Source organism: Chiloscyllium punctatum, chromosome 5 (genome assembly GCF_047496795.1).
Source record: "Chiloscyllium punctatum isolate Juve2018m chromosome 5, sChiPun1.3, whole genome shotgun sequence".
Lineage (NCBI taxonomy): Eukaryota > Metazoa > Chordata > Chondrichthyes > Orectolobiformes > Hemiscylliidae > Chiloscyllium > Chiloscyllium punctatum.
The window spans coordinates 78,582,466-78,599,833 of NC_092743.1; the positions used below are offsets into that span (position 1 = coordinate 78,582,466).

Here is a 17,368-nt window from a genome sequence, read left to right on the forward strand (position 1 = left end):
TTGTAACCTCACTAAACTCAGTTTAACTCCCAAAAACATGTGGTTTGGGATCAGGTCAAAGGTAGATATACAAGACCTTAAACAGGAACTCAATTGATTTTGATCTATCCATAACCAGTTTTAGAAGAAGTGAGTTGAAGAGTACATCAGCAAACTATTCATAGCAAGTGGGTTGGCCTTTTAAACATTATAACATTGGGTGGCACAGTGATTAGCACTGCTGCCTCACAGCGCCAGATACCCGGGTTCAATTCCCGCTGTGTGGAGTTTGCACATTCTCCCCGTGCCTGTGTGGGTTTCCTCCGGGTGCTCCGGTTTCCTCCCACAGTCCAAAAATGTGCAGGTTAGGTGAATTGGCCATGCTAAATTGCCCGTAGTGTTAGGTGAAGGGGTAAATGTAGGGGAATGGGTCTGGGTGGGTTATGCTTCGGCGGGTCGGTGTGGACTTGTTGGGCCGAAGGGCCTGTTTCCACACTGTAAGTAATCTAATCTAAATAATGGGTGGCTCAGTGGTTAGTATTGCTGCCTCAGAGCAGGGACCCAGGTTCGATTCCCGCCTCAGGCAACTGTGTGGAATTTGCACATTCTCCCTATGTCTGCGTGGGTTTCCTCCGGGTGCTCTGGTTTCCTCCCACAATCCAAAAATGTGCAGGTCAGAGGAATTGGTCATGCTAAATTACCTATAGTGTTAGATGCATTAGTCAGGGGTTAATATAGGTTAGAGGAATGGATTTAGGTGGGTTACTCTTCGGAGGGTTGGTGTGAACTTGTTGGGCCAAATGGCCTGTTTCCATACTGTAGGGAATCTAATCTAATATTCAACGAGAAGTTAAACCTTGATTTAAACAGTGATTCTATTTTTAATCACAATCAGACAGTTTCCCTGATCGTGAGAAACCTGTCAGGAGAGAGATTGTAAGGAGTGCCTGAATCAAAAGTACCTTTACAGTAATGTTTATGGCCAAGGGAAATAGCACTGTGTCCTATATTCTCTATGGTAAAATAACTCTGTTATCTGTAACCCCACCACTATCAACAACCACTACTGGACTCTCTGAGAGAAACTCCCCTCTTGGCAGTGAACCTAGCTCCCAGGTCACCATCTATCTTCCATTGTCACCGAGTACGATCCACACCAAACACTAGTGGGGGGTTGGTGGTGCCCATCGCAATCCAGAGACATTTCTGCAATATAGCCTGTGCCAGAGATCCAGACTAATGTTCCCAACCTGCCTCTGTTAGCCTCTAATTGCTCTTAGGAGGCTTCAGCCCTTCAGCCTCGTGTAGCAGATTTCCTGCTAGAATGGCTTCTAAACTATCAATCAGGTTGCTGTTGGACAAAAATCATACTTTAAGGTATCCTGTGGTTTAATTCTGCAGGACATTTAAAACGGTATCTTCACACTCCACCTACACAAAATGAACTTGATACGAGGTTAAAATCCAAGTCAACCTATCTGAACAGACTCATGATTTTGGACAGCATGGTGGCACAATGGTTAGCAATGTTGCCTCACAGCGCCAAGGACCCACATTCGATTCCAACTTTGGATGACAGTCTGTGTGGAGTTTGTGTGCTCTCATGGTCTGTGCAGAGGTTTAGATTACCTACAGTATGGAAACAGGCTCTTCGGCCCAACAAGTCCACACCGACCCTCCGAAGACTACTCTGCCCAGACCCATTCCTTTATCTATATTTACCCCTGACTAATGCACCTGACAGTATGGGCAATTCATCTGACCTGCACATCTTTGGAGAGTGGGAGGAAACCGGAGCACCCGGAGGAAACCCACTCAGACACAGGAATATTGTGCAAACTCCACACAGACAGTCACCCCAGGGCGGAATTGATCCCAGGTCTCTGGTGAATTGAGGCAGCAGTGCTGACACTGAGCCACCGTGTCATCCATGTTTCTGCCATGCTTTCTCCCACAGTCCAAAGATGTGCAGGTTAGGTGGATTGGTCATGCTAAATTGTCCGTAGTGTCCAAGATAGATGGATTAGCTATGGTAAATGCGAGATTATGGGGGATTCTATGATTTTGTTATGCATACAGACATAGAAAATAGGAGCGGGAGTAAGTCATTTCACCTTTTGAGCCTGCTCCATTGTTCAATATGATTATAGCTTTTTTCTCCCAATGCCCTTTGATCCCTTTAGCCTTAGAACTATGTCTACATCTGTCTTGAAAAGATTTGTTGTTTTGGCAGAGATTTCCACAGGCTCATTACTTTCTGGGTGAAGAAATTTCTCCTCATTTCAGTCCTAAATGGCTGAATTGAAGCCTGCACTCATATTTGAGATAACATTCAATAAAATCCACAATGATCACTGTAATATGGGAACCAAGTGTATGATATTGTAGAGTAAAGCAGCCCTGCCTCTGTACTCAGGAATAATGACAAGATGTGTATTTTGTATTTAATTTTTTCATCATTCTGTAAGCCAGGATCCATATTTTTTAATTCTTTTGAATTGATGGAACTAAACAGCCGATACTGCACATCAAACTTGTTAAAACTCCAGATCTAATTAGTGTGACGAAATTAAACAGTGCATGCTCATCTCATGCAAAAGATTAACTTAGCAGGCTTCCAACAGCTAATGCATTATAATCATGGTGCAATTGCTATTTGGAGTTTTTTATGACCAATTTATTATTTACCGTTTTTATTAGTAATACTTATCTATTTTAGCTGTTAGGAAATCTTCAAGAATAAAATTTATGGCATTGCACAAGGCCCAACTCTGTTAGCTGTAACTGCCTGTCAGGAGCTTGTATATCAGAATAAGAAATGCCTGGTGCATGGATTTCTGCCACTGACAATTGCCAGCTGGCACTGTGTGGGCCAGAAATATTTTCAAGCTCTCTACATATCTGTTGCAAAATAACCTTTGAGTTTTGAGAGGATTAAATGGATTTCATTCAGACACGAATGTGCAAAATGAACTTTGCATTTTATTAACTCAAATAAATTATTTTCAGTTTTCCACACAATGCAGAATTTCTATAGGGTAATTAACAAATGATGAGTCTGTTTCAGGGCGAGAGGCTGCAGCTTTCTATAATAATCACTCATTAAGTTTTCAAATGTCAGTTAAGCCATTGACAGTATTTTTGCCCTTTAGGTTTTACAGTTCTGGTTCCCAGATGCACATATTTAAGGCAAATTTTTGTCTTCACTACATCCGGGTGGATTGGGCTGCCCGTCCACTATAGAATTTACTGAATTTTCTGTGCAGTAATTTCACTCTTGGTGACGAAGTTCAAGTACTTGCCAAAGGAGATGGGAGCAATGCCAAAGTAAAGGGTGCCCTTGCCCTCTCTTGTCCACCCTGCAAGTGCCACCAACTGACAAAGTTGGTCACAGGATTTTTAAATATTATCTCTGCTGTCTTTCCACAGATGCTGCCAGACCTGCTAAGTTTCACCAACATTTTTGTATTTGTTTCAGATTTGTAGCATCCACAGTTCTTTGTTTCATTTCACTGGTCGGAATCAAACGTTGGCAGGGTGCAATTTTAAAGAATGGAGAGCTTGAGCATTAGATTAGTAAACAATTCCAAATACATCTTTTGTAAGACATGACTGATGTACTATAAACAGAATAATCAAAAATCATCTGAAGCTCGGGCAGAATTTATGTGGAGATATGAAAAAAAAGCAGTTTGTATTTAGATGGTGCCTTTCATGCAATGAATGTCCAAAGCTCTTGACAGGATCATATTAAAGCAAAATTTGGTCCCCAATCACATACTCGTCAAAGAGGTATGGAGAAAGGAGTGTCGTACCAGGAGGGAGGAGAAGTAAATAGGCTGGGAGTTTCAGGGAATAGTAGTTTGAGGGTGTGAACAGCAATCATGGAACAATAAAATTAAGCACATTCAAGAAACCACAATTAGATGAGAGTTGGTAGTTTAGAGGCTTGTGGCATTGGAAGAGTTTACACAAATAAGCTATATAGAACATAGAGTATAGAACTGTACAGCATAGGAACAGGACCTTCATCCCATGATGTTATTCCAAACAAGACGCCAAATTAAACTAATCCTTTCTGCCTGCCCTTGACCCAGATCCTTCCATTCCTTGCATATTCATGTGCTTATCTAATAGTCCCTTAAACACACCTATTGTATTTGCCTCCACCATCAGCCCTGGCAATACATTCCAGACTCCTACCGTTTTCTGTGTAAAAAGAACTTGCCCTTCACATCATTTTGAACTTCTCCCCTCTCACCTTAAATGTATGCCCCCGAGTTTTAGACAGTTAATGCTGGAAAAAAGATTCTGACTCACCTGTGCATCTCATAATTTTATAGACTTCTATCAAGTCTCCCCTCAGCCTTCGTTGCTCCAGAGAAAACAACCCCGAGTTTTTCTAGCCTCTCCTTAAAGCTCATACACTCTAATCCAGGCAGCATCTTGGTGAAATTCTTCTGCACCTCCCCAAAGCCTACACATCCTTCCGGTAACGTGATAACCAGAATTGAATGCAATACTCGAAGAGAGGCCAACCAAAATCTTATAAATCTTATTGAATTCTTTGAGAAGGTGACCAAATAGGTGGATGAGGGTAAAGTCATTGCTGAGGTGTATATGGATTTCAGTAAGGCATTTGATAAGGTTCTCCATGGTAGGCTGCTGACAAAATATGGAGGCATGGGATTAAGGGTGATTTAGCGGTTTGGATCAGAAGTTGGCTAGCTGAAAGAATACAGTGTGCGGTGGTTGATGAGAAATGTTCACCTTGGAGTTCAGTTACTACTGGTGTACCATGAGGATCTGTTTTATGGTGCCTAAATAAATTAAGAATGGAAGTTATAAATAAGAAGAAAAGGAATAAAATGTTAATTGGAGTTCAATCAATGGTTCTTGGCCTTGGGGTGTGCTGAAAAACTGGTCCGAAATTGCCGTGCAGGGCCGAGCCGGGCCAAGACCTCCACGTTGGGACTAGACAATCATGGTGGGCCACTGGAAGAACCTGAAGCTGTCTCTGAAGCCAGGATGAAACTTTCAAGCTAAGACAAGCCTCTACAGTGGGACGAGACCTGCATGCTAAGCTGCTGGAAACCGCTGAAGACGACCTTCATGCTGGAACGAGGCATCTTGCCAGGACAAGACTGCCATGCCATGCTGAGACTACCCCTCCTGCATAAGACTGCAACACAAGGAGATCACCCTGCCAAGCCAATACTGCCATTCTGGACTGCTGGAAGTCACGTCATTGTTAAGCCTGATCCTGGAGAAGACACCTTCCACGGAAGTTATTAAAAGATAAGGTATCATAATAAATGGAAGCATTATAAAATGATAAAAAGTACAGCATATGGAGTAGACGGGTTTAAAGCTTCTGAGCTGAGGAGCCCACTCATTGCAATGCTGGAAATAAATTGAGTCTGAATGGCCATCACTTTAATGCTCGGAGTATTAGAGACTTTATGAAGCTCTGGTTAGAATACTGTGACCAGTTTTTGGCTGCACACCTCAGGAAGGACATACTCGCCCCGGAGTGTGTCCAGCAGAGATTCACACGGATGATCCCTGGAATGGTAAGCCTAACATACGATGAATGGCTGAGGATCCTGGGATTGTGTTCATTAGCGTTTCGAAGGTTGACGGGAAATCTAATGGAAACTTACAAGATAATGCGTGGCTTAGAAAGGGTAAATGCTGGGAATTTGTTTCCGTTAGGGTTGTGGGCACAGCCTTAGAATTAGAGGGGGTCAATTTAAAATGGAAATGAGGAGACATTTCTTCAGCCAGAGAGTGGGGGGCCTGTAGAATTCAATGCCACGGAGTGCAGTGGAGGCCTGAACATTAAGTGTCTTTAAGGCAGAGATTGATAAATTCTTAATTTCACAAGGAATTAAGGGATACGGGAAAAGTGTGGATAAGTGGCATTGAAATGCTCATCAGCCATGATTGAATGGCAGAGTGGACTCAATGGGCTGAATGGCCTTACTTCCACTCCTACGTCTTATGGTCTTAAGATAGATTAGTTAAGGGTGTGGATTGACACATAGAATTGTGATATTCTTTCCATCACAGAATCATAGTTGAGGGAGGAATAGAACTGGCAATTTAACATTTTGGGGTTTAGGATCTTGCAGGACAGGAGAGGGTCTAAATGGTATTGCATTCTTCATTAAAGAGTCAAATATTGCAGGAAGGAGGGACAATATCTCAGAAGAGTCATCACATGAAGCACTGTGAGCAGACTTTAGGAATAATAAGGGTGTAATCACACTATTAGGAGTATATTATAGGCTTCCAAACAGCCAGTAAGCAATTGAAGAGCAGATACGTAGTCATTTCACTAAACCAAGTTTAAAAAAAAACATTCTATTAGGAATTTCAACTTCCCCAACTTTAATGAGGATAATAATATTATAAAGGGTTTAGAGGAGAGGAGAAAATTTTATGTCCTACTAGGGATGATGAGTATGGACCTAAATCTGGATAACAAAACCAGGCAGGTATGGGGGGTGGCATTGACGGGGAAATTTAGTGATATCGTTAACACCATTTGCTTCAGGTTTGCTATGGAAAAGATGAAAGCATATGGAATCCACGATAACTTTACAAATTGCATCCAAAATTGGCTTAGTGGTAGGAGACTAAGGGCAGTGATACAAGGTTGCTTGTTTGACCATAGGCTGCCCCGTGCATTACAGGGATCAGTGCTGGCCCTTATTATTAATGATATACATATATAAATAATGTTTTAGTGAGAGTGTGAGGGACATGATAAGAAACTTTGTGGATGACACAAAGTTTGGCCAGGTGGTTGACAGTGGGGAAAATGGTCTGAGATTAAAGGATTGATTCAGGTGGGGTACATTAGTGGCAGATAGAATTTTATTCTGATAATTGCGAAGTGATGTACTTCAGAAGAAGTAAAAAGGCAAAGAAATACTGCATGAATGGCAGGACACGAGGAAGCTTAGACGAACAAAGGAATCTTGGTGTGTTGTCCATAAATCCTTGAAGGTGGCAGATTGATAGGGTAGTAAGGAAGGCATATGGGAAACTTGCTTTTGTGGCAAGGTTTAGATTGTAAGAGCGAGGAGGTTTATGCTGGAGCTGTACAAAACTTTGGTTAGGCCACAGTTGGAGCACTGTGTGCAGTTGCGGTCTCTGCATTCTAAGAACAATATGTTTGCACTTAAGGCAGCGCACAGAAAATTCACCAGGAACGCTTTAGCTAAGATGCTGGATAAGCTTGGGTTGTTTTCTTTGGAGCAGTAAAGGTTGAAGGGGAACATAATTGAGGCGTAAAAGATTATGAGGCATGAACATGGTGAAAAGAAAGTAGCCATTCCCTTTAGTTGAAGGTCAATAACAAGGGGGCATAATTTTAAGGTGACATGCAGGAGGTTTTGAAGAGATTTGAGGAAAAATCTTTTCACTCAGGTGGAGGGAATCTGGAATGTACTGCCGAGAAGACTAGTTGAGTCAGGTAACCTCACAACCTTTAAAAAATACTTGGATGGACATTTGAAATTGCCAAAGCGTTCAAGGCTTTGGGTCAGGTGCTGAAAGGTGTGCCTAGAGTAGATTTAGTGCAGTTTTGGTGATATAGACTTCATGGGCCGAAAGGCCTCTACAGTACTGTATGATTCTGCTAAGGTCCTTGAGAGATTTCAGAGTAAGTTTACCAGAATTCATTAGAGTGGGGGATTTGAACATTAAAGTCAATTACGAGAATCTGGTGCTGTTGTCTTTGGAACAAAGGGAATTGAGGGGAAACTTGAAAGAGGTGTACAAGATTCAGATAATGTTGAGATGGGAAAACTGCTCAAATTAGATTAGATTCCCTACAGTGTGGAAACAGGCCCTTTGGCTCAACCAGTCCACACCGACCCTCCGAACAGTAACCTATCCAGACCAATTTCCCCTCTGACTAATGCACCTAACATTATGGGCAATTTAGCATGGCCAATTCCCCTGACTTGCACATCTTTGGAATGTGGGAGGAAACTGGAACACCTGGAGGAAACCCACACAGACACGGGGAGAATATGCAAACTTCACACAGACAGTCGCCCGAGGCTGGAATTGAACCTGGGACCCTGGTGCTGTGATGCAGCAGTGCTAACCACTGAGCTACTGTGCAGCCTTTTCTTCATTGGCAACAGGCCCTTCAGCCCAACAAGTCCACACTGACCCTCCGAAGAGCAACCCACCCAGACCCATTCCCCTACATTTACCCCTTCACCTAACACTACGGGGAATTTTAGCGTGGCCAATTCACCTAACCTGCACATATTTGGACTGTGGGAGGAACCCAAAGCACCCGGAGGAAACCCATGCAGACACGGGGAGAATGTGCAAACTCCACATAGACAGTCGCCTGACATACATGGAACTCAGATTTAAAGATCTGGGAAAGTGATGGGGTGCAGAGTTACGGGGTAGAGATGGGGTGTGAGTAAAACCTTTCTGACTCAATGAATAGTAATGACCTGAAACCTGCTGCCTACAAGGGTAGTGGAAGCAGAGGAGATCAACAATTTAAGAAATAAAGTTTTTTTCAAAGGGCTATAGGAATACAGCAGGAGAATGGGACTGACTGCATTACTTTATACAGAATTGGCACAGACTCAATGGGCTAAGCGGCCTCATTCTCTGATGTGGAGTTGCCAGCGTTGGAATGGGGTGGACAAAGTTAAAAATCACACAACACCAGGCTATAGTCCAACAGGCTTATTTGAAAGTACTAGCTTTCAGAGCGCTGCTCCTTCATCAGGTTACCAGTGGGGCAGGATCATAAGGCACAGAATTTATAGCAAAAGATCACAGTGTCATGCAATTAAAATGATATATTGAACAAAACTAGATTGCTATTAAATCTTTCATCTTTTAGAATAGGTTGCAGGTTTCAATTCATTAATATGTAAATCCCAGAACTTCTTTTAAGTTGCATTCTTGAGATAACTTCAAGTCTTATAAAAGAAAAGGGGATATCTCAGCTCAGACAATGCATTATAGGTGTGAGGTTAGAGTCTGTCTATATCCCAATCATGAGTCAGACTGGTTCCATTTCCAAAGTAGGAATTCATAAAATGTTAGGATTGACTGTCTGTAGGCTGTGTGCTTTTTGAGCAAAAATAGAATGTATCTGCAAATGCAAATTCATCCCATAGACTTATATGTGCATGTGTACGTCCACGTGAGGGAGAGAGAGAGAGACTGAGTGTGTGAATGTGTGTGTATGAGTGCGCATGAGTGTGTGTGGGTTTGCTTGTGTGGATGCTTGGTAGATTGTGCTTATGAGTGTGACGGAGTATATGCCTGTGACAGGGTCTGCGTGAGTGTGAGTATGAAAGAGTGTGTGTTTATGTGTGCGCACTTGTGTGTGAGAGTGTATAATATAGTGTGGTCACCTATAGTGTGACATAAACCCAAGGTCCTGGTTGAGGCCATTCTCATGGGGACCGAACTTGGCTATCAGCCTCTGCTCAGCCACTCTGTGTTGTTACAAATCCTGAACTCCGCTTTGGAGGATGGTCACCTGAAGGTCAGAGGCCAAATGTCCCTGACCGCTGAAGTGTTCTCCGACTGGGAGGGAAAACCCTTGCCTGGTAATTTTTGGGTGGTTTCCTGATGAAGGGTTTTTACTCAAAACATTGAACTTCCTGCTCCTTGGATGCAGACTGACCTGCTGTGCTTTTCCAGCACCACTTTAACTTAGATTGTTGGGTGGTGTCCATTCATCCGTTGTCATGGTGTCTATTTGGTTTCTCCAATGTACCATGCCTTGGGGCATCCTTGACTGCAGCGTATGAGATGGACAATGTTGGCTGAGTCACACATGTACCTGCCATGTACATGATGGTTGGTGTCTCCACGTGTAATGGTGGTATCCATGTCAACACTCTGACATGTTTTGCAGTGGTTGCCATGACAGGGTTGTACGGTGTTGTGGTTGATAATGTTTTGAAGGCTGGGCAGTTTGCTGCGAACAATAGTCTGTTTAAGATTTCGGGTTGTTTAAAGGTGACAAATTGAGGTATAGGGAAGGTCTTGGCGCGGTACTCATCCTCATTGATAATGTGTTGCAGGCTGCGAAGAACATGTCATAGTTTCTCTACTCCCTGGAATACTGGACAATGAAGGGTCCTCTATCGGTTGCTTCCCATGTCTGTCTTCTCAGGAGGTCATTTCTCATGGTGGTATGTCGGAACTGGCGATCGATGAGTTGAGCATTGTACCCTGTTCTTATGAGGGTGTCCTTCAGCATCTTTAGGTGTTTGTTGCGTTCCTCCTCATCTAAACAAATTCTGTGTATGCATAGAGGTTGTCCATAAGGGGTGGCTGGTTTAATATGTTTAGGGTGGAAGCTAGAGAAGTGCAGCCGCGTGAGTTTATCCGTGGGTGTGAGATACTGAGGTGCCCATCCTTGATGGAGATGTATGTGTCTAAGAATGAGACAGATACGAAAGAGTAGTCCATGGTAAGTCTGATGATGGGATAAAAATTGTTGATATCACTGTGCAGTTGATATCTACAGCAGGCGCCATAACCTTGAAATCAAGGTAGAGTCCACAATCTCAGCTTGTGCTCAAGATACAGCGATACAGCCACGAGACATTGCCAAACAAACAAGGCAACAGAACTACACCACGTACATGCACACCAAGAACAAGAAACTGGAGAAACTTCGCACCACAGTTGAAAATGTTATCACCACGGAGAAATCAATCGTCAACCTATCGGACCACACCCTTCAGCCAGAAGAGATTGAAGTTCTCAGCTGAGGGCTCAATATCAGCCCACCACCAAAATGGACCCCATTGGTCTGGCAGCTGACATGGATGAAACTCTGGAAATTCTTCCAAGATGTCAGCAGCAATCCCAACGAGACAACCAATTAATCGGAACAGTAATCAGAGAGATCATAGTGGAGCATCAAAGGAGTCGATTTGGACCCCTCCAGTGGGCCACTGTCCTGGGCTTGACACGTATGCTCAAACTTTCAGGAGGTGTGTAAATGCCAGATTCATCAGCAGCTCCCACAAGATAAAGCAAAACATCTCCCAATCACAACACAATGCCATCTATGCTCTCAAAACCAATTGTAACATTGTCATTAAACCAGCAGATAAACGAGGAGTCATCGTCATTCAGAATAGAAGGACTACTGCAAGGAAGTGTATCAACAACTGAACAACCAGGAACACTACAGGCAACTACCAACTGATCCGACCAAGGAACACACCCATAAACTTAATAGATTGATCAAGACTTTTGATCCAGTCCTTCAGAGTACCCTATGCACTCTCATCCAACGTACTTCTTACAGAGGAGAATTCTATTGTCTTCCGAAGATACATAAAGCCAACACATCATGTCAGGCAAAGGAACCCTGTGAGACAACCTCTCTGGCTATGTCGAGGGCATCTTGAAACCCATTGTACAGGGCACCCCCAGCTTCTGCCATGACACTACAGATTTCTTATAGAAACTCAGCACCAACGGACTACTTGGACCAGGAACATTACTCGTCACAATGGATGTTTTGGCATTCTACACCAGTATTTTACACCCATGATGACGGCAACGCTGTGACAGCCTCAGTACTCAATACCAACAACTGCCAATCTCCAAGCACCATCCTACAACTCATCTACTTCATCCTCAATCACAATGTTTTCACTTGTGACAACAGTTCTTCATCCAGACAGATGGAACAGCCATGGGGATCAAACTTGCACCCAACATGGCAACATGTTTATGCACAAGTTCAAACAAGACTTCTTTGCTGCACAGGACCTCCAACCAGCACTATACACTAGAAAAATTGACGACATTTTCTTCCTCTGGACCCACAGTGAGGAGTCACTGAAACAACTACACAGTGATATCAACAAGTTTCATCCTACCATCAGACTTACCATGGACTACTCTTTAGTATCGGATTAGTGGTGCTGGAAGAGCACAGCAGTTCAGGCAGCATCCAACGAGCAGCGAAATCGACGTTTCGGGCAAAAGCCCTTCATCAGGAATAAAACTGCAGTGCTCTTCCAGCACCACTAATCCAGTTTTACCTTACTCTTTAGTATCGGTCTGATTCTTGGACACACATATCTCTATCAAGAAAGAGCACCTCAAACCCACGTATAACTTCATGATGCTACACTTCTCTAGCTTCCACCATAAACATATTAAAACAGCCAACCCCTACGGACAAATCCTACACATACACACAGAGCATCCATTCAGATGAGGAGGAACGTGATGAACACCTGAAGGTGCTGAAGGATGCACTCACAAGAACAAGATACGATGCTCAACTCATTGATTGCCATGTCTGACTTGCCACAGTGAGAAACCGGAGTGACCTCCTCAGGAGACAGGCACTGGATGCAACCGATAGGGTGCCGTTCATTGTCCGGTAATTCCCGGAGTGAAGAAACTACGCCATGTTCTTCGCAGCCTGAGCATCTTGCCAAGACCTTCCCTACGCCTCCATTACTCGCCTTTACCAAACACAAAACCTTAATTAGATCATGGTTCATAGTGAGCTGCCCAGTCTTCAGGACAACATCGACCACAACACTGTATAACCTTGTCATGGCAACCGTTGTAAGATGAGTCAGAGTGTCGAGGTGGATACCACCATTACACGTGCTGACACCAGAGTACTCATGTGACTTGGCCAACACTGTCTATATTTTATGCTGCAGGCAACGATGCCCCGAGACATGGTACATTGGTGAGACCAAGCAGAATCCACAACAACTGAAGAATGGACAACATGCCATAACTGCCAGACAAGGATGCTCCCTCCCAGTCGGGGAACACTTCAGTGGTCGGAGACATTCAGTCTTGGAGCTTCGGGTGACCATCCTCCAAGGCAGACTTCGGTACATGTAACAATGCAGAGTGGCCGAGCAGAGGCTGACAGCCAAGTTCGGTACTCATGAGGATGGTCAACTGGAACCTGGGGTTCATGTCACATTAGAGTAACCCCACTACACTATACACTCTCACACATTAGCACACATACACACAAACTCTAACACACTTTCACATTCACACAGATCCTCTCTCATTCACATGCTTTCTCTCAGATAGATACACATACACCTTCCCACATTCACACCCATGCGCACACCCTTTCACAGGCTTATACTCCATCACATTCACGCACTTAGTCTACCAAGCCTACATACACGCAAATGCACACTCTCTCGTGCACTCACATGCACACAATCACTCACTCTCTACCTCCCTTAAATGCATACACACACACATGTAGGTCTATGGATTGAATTTGCATTTGCAGAATTGTATTTGCGGGTACATTCTATTTTGTTCGAAAAGCACACAACCTGCAGGCAGTTAACCCATGTAACATTTTATAAATTCTTACTTTGGAAACAGAACCAGTCTGAGTCAAGATTAGGATCCAGACAGACTCTAACCTCATACCTTTAATACATTGTCTGAGCTGAGATGCCACTTTTCTTTCTAAAACCTTAAGTTACCATGAGAATGCGACTTAAAAGAAGTTCTGGGATTTACATATTAATGAATTGAAACCTGCAACCCATTCTAAAAGATGAAAGACTTAACAGCAGTCTAGGTTTGTTCAATATATCATATCAGTTGCATGATGCTGTGATCTGCTGCTCTAAATTCTGTGTCTTATGATCCTGCCCCACTGGTTACCTGATTATGGAGCAATGCTCTGAAAGCTAGTACTTTCAAATAAACCTATTGGACTATAATCTGGTGTTGTGTGATTTTTAACCTCATTCTCCTACGTATATGCCTCTATAAATGCAAGAATCCTTTGGAAATGTGGGATTTGGGATGAGTCCTTCAGAGTCCATAACCCTGAAAATATTTTTCCTTCAGCAAATTATCCAAACCTGTTTTGAAAACCATGATTGAATGTGTCTCCCTCACACTCTGAGTTGTGTATTTGGGAGAAAGTGAGGACTGCAGATGCTGGAGATCAGAGCTGAAAATGTGTTGCTGGACAAGCGCAGCAGGTCAGGCAGCATCCAAACAGCAGGAGAATCGATGTTTCGGGCATGAGCCCTTCTTCAGGAGCCCCTCCTGAAGAAGGGCTCATGCCCGAAACATCGATTCTCCTGCTCCTTGTGTATTTAGGAATCTAACAACTCATTGTACAATAGTTTTCATCATATTGGCTTTGCATCTTTTGCCAATAACTTTAAAGTGGTGTTGTTCAGTTCTCAACCCTTCTAACACTGAAAGGAGTTTCTCTCTAATCCCTGTCCAGGGCCCTCAGGATAGTCATGCATAACCAAAGCCCTAAAAATCCAAATTAATATTGGCATAATACACTTTCTTTCCACAGGCAGAATCCTAAGAAGTGGAGGGAAGGTGGCTGCAGAGATAGATAATTGGATGGGTTGGCATTGGAGGGCTATACCAGCACAGAAATTATATTCTGGACTTCCCACCCCACCACCAATTGACATCCTTAAGTGGTCCAATTGATGAACACTTCAGGACCTCTGTTTGTGGCCATCGCATTTAACTCCATTCCTTGAAGACAAGAACACTGACTGCCAGCCTTGCCAACTTATAAAATGAAGCACTTTTCCTGCTGGGTATTTGATGGGAGGGGAGATGATTACCCCTCTCTGGGAATGATTGGAACAGCCACCTGCCCTTGCTTCCAATCTCCATCAAGAGATTTATCAAAGGTAGGTCTTAAAGAGTGTATTACAAAGAAGAAAAAGAGGTCAGGAGGCAGAGAGGTTTAAGGAGGGAATTCTAGAACTCAGGTTATTGGCAGCCGAAGCTAGTGTCACCAATGGTTCTGAGATTAACAAACCGCATAGCTACAAAATTAAGAGTGCAGTGAGGCAGGCCTGCCCTTTCAGACAAAATGACAAGAAAAACATGGAATGAGCTCACCAAGAAAGCAATGAACAATGACTGGCTAATGTGGTGCCACTGTTTAAGAAAGGTAGTAAGGACAAGCCAGGGAACTATTGACCAGTGAGCCTGGTGTCAGTGGTGGCAAACTGTTGGATGGAATCCTGAGGGACAGGATGCACATGTATTTGGAAAGGCAGGGACTTCTTAGGGATAGTCAACATGGCTTTATACGTGGGAAATCATGTCTCACAAACTTGATTGAGTTTTTTTTGAACAAGTAACAAAGAGGATTGATGAGGGCAGATGTGATTTATATCAGTAAGGCGTTCGACAAGGTTCCCCATGGGAGACTGATTAGCAAGGTTAGATCTCATAGAATAAAGGGAGAACTAGCCATTTGGATACAGAATTGGCTTAAAGGTAGAAGACAGAGGGTGGTGGTGGAGGGTTGTTTCTCAGACTGGAGGCCTGTGAACAGTGGAGTGCCACAAGGATCGGTGCTGGGCCCTTTACTTTTTGTCATTTATATTAATGATTTGGATGCGAGCATAAGAGGTACAGTTTGTAAGTTTGCAGATGACACCAAAATTGGAGGTGTGGTGGACAGCGAAGAAGGTTACCTCAGATTACAAGAGGATCTTGATCAGATGGGCCAATGGGCCGAGAAGTGGCAGGTGGAGTTAATTCAGATAAATGCGAGGTGTTGCATTTTGGGAAAGCAAATCTTAGCAGGACTTATACACTTAATGGTAAGGTCCTAGAGAGCGTTGCTGAACAAAGAGACCTTGGAGTGTCAGTTCATAGTTCTTTGAAAGTGGAATCGCAGGTAGATAGGGTAGTGAAGAAGGCATTTGGTATGCTTTCTTTTATTGGTCAGGAAATGGGAGGTCATGTTGCGGCTGTACAGGACTATAGTTAGGCCACTGTTGGAATATTGCGTACAATTTTGGTCTCCTTCCTATCGGAATTATGTTATGAAACTTGAAATGGTTCAGAAAAGATTTACAAGGATGTTGCCAGAGATGGAGGATTTGAGGTATGGGGAGAGGCTGAACAGGCTGGGGCTGTTTTCCCTGGAGCGTTGGAGACTGAGGGGTGACCTTATAGAAGTTTACAAACTTATGAGGGACATGGATAGGATAAATATACAAAGTCTTTTCTCTCGGGTGGGGGAGTCCAGAACTAAAGGGCATAGGTTTAGGGTGAGAGGGAAAGATATAAAAGGGATCTAAGGGGCAACTTTTTCATGCAGAGGTGGTACGCGTATGGAATGAACTGCCAGAGGAAGTGGTGGAGGCTGGTACAATTGCAACATTTAAAAGGCATTTGGATGGGTATATGAATAGGGATATGGGCAGAGTATTGGCAGGTGGGACTAGATTCGGTTGGGATGTCTGGTCGGCATGGACGGGTTGGACTGAAGGGTCTGTTTCCATGCTGTACATCTCTATGACTCTATAATTCCTTGAGCTTGAGAACATATTTATTAGATAAGGGTAATGGGAATTTGAAGTTAAGGCAGGATAACAGAGGTACAGACTAACCATAATCTAATTGAATAGCAGTTCATGTTCAGTCCTGGTTCAATGATCCCTTACTGTCTTATTTTTGTATATTCTCTATATTGCTATGTATTTTTCAATATAAAAAGATGTTAAATATAAGCAACAGATTAGCACTAAAACATCTGCTAAATTAGTTTGCTTAGAACCAACTCACTTCTGAGTTCTGTTTATTATAGCTCATTACAATATAGCATCATTTTTTCGATTAAATATAATTATGGCAATAACCTCACATACTTTAGTTTGCTATTATCTTATCTTGAACTCCTAGATTTGACAATGATCAATTTGCAAGAACAGTGTTTGCTTTCTGAAGATCCTATGTGCAGTTTGCCAATAAATAGCTTTTTAATCTAGGGTTAAATCTGTACATGAACCGTGGTGGAAAGGCATATGTTTGCAGTAGGGAATAGTGCACAGGAACCTTGACAAATTCATGGGTAGCACAATTTTAACTGTACTTCTCATGTGCTGAAAATTTCTTCAGTACGTGAGATTGAATAGGAAATCCAACCCTAACAAATCTGTCAGAAAAGACAATTATTATCTGGAAGGGTTAATAAATATCATACTTGCCTGGATGAGTGCAACCCCAACAACACTCAAGAAGCCTGATACCATGTCGGACAAAGCAGCCTGCTTGATTAGCGCAACATCCACAGGCATCTACTTCCTCCACCACAACACACAGTAGCAGCAGTGTGTACATCTACAAGATGCACTGCAGAAATTCACAAAGATCCTCAAACAGCACCTTCCAATCCCACAACCACTTCCATCTAGAAGGACAAGAGCAGCAGATATATGGGAACACCGCCACCTTCAAGCTCCTCTCCAAGCAACCCACCATCCTGACCCTTCAGTGTTGTTGGGTCAATATCCTGGAATTCCCACTCCCATGGCATTGTGGGTCAATCCACTGCAGGTGGACTGCG

The 17,368-nt window shown here is 43.2% G+C and overlaps 1 protein-coding gene across 10 annotated transcripts in view; it reads right to left on the reverse strand.

Annotated features, from left to right (window-relative positions):
* rims2a (regulating synaptic membrane exocytosis 2a) overlaps window positions 1–17,368 on the reverse strand; it is a 1,169,411-nt gene that overhangs the window by 27,728 nt on the left and 1,124,315 nt on the right. The gene's annotated exons all lie outside the window — the stretch shown is intronic.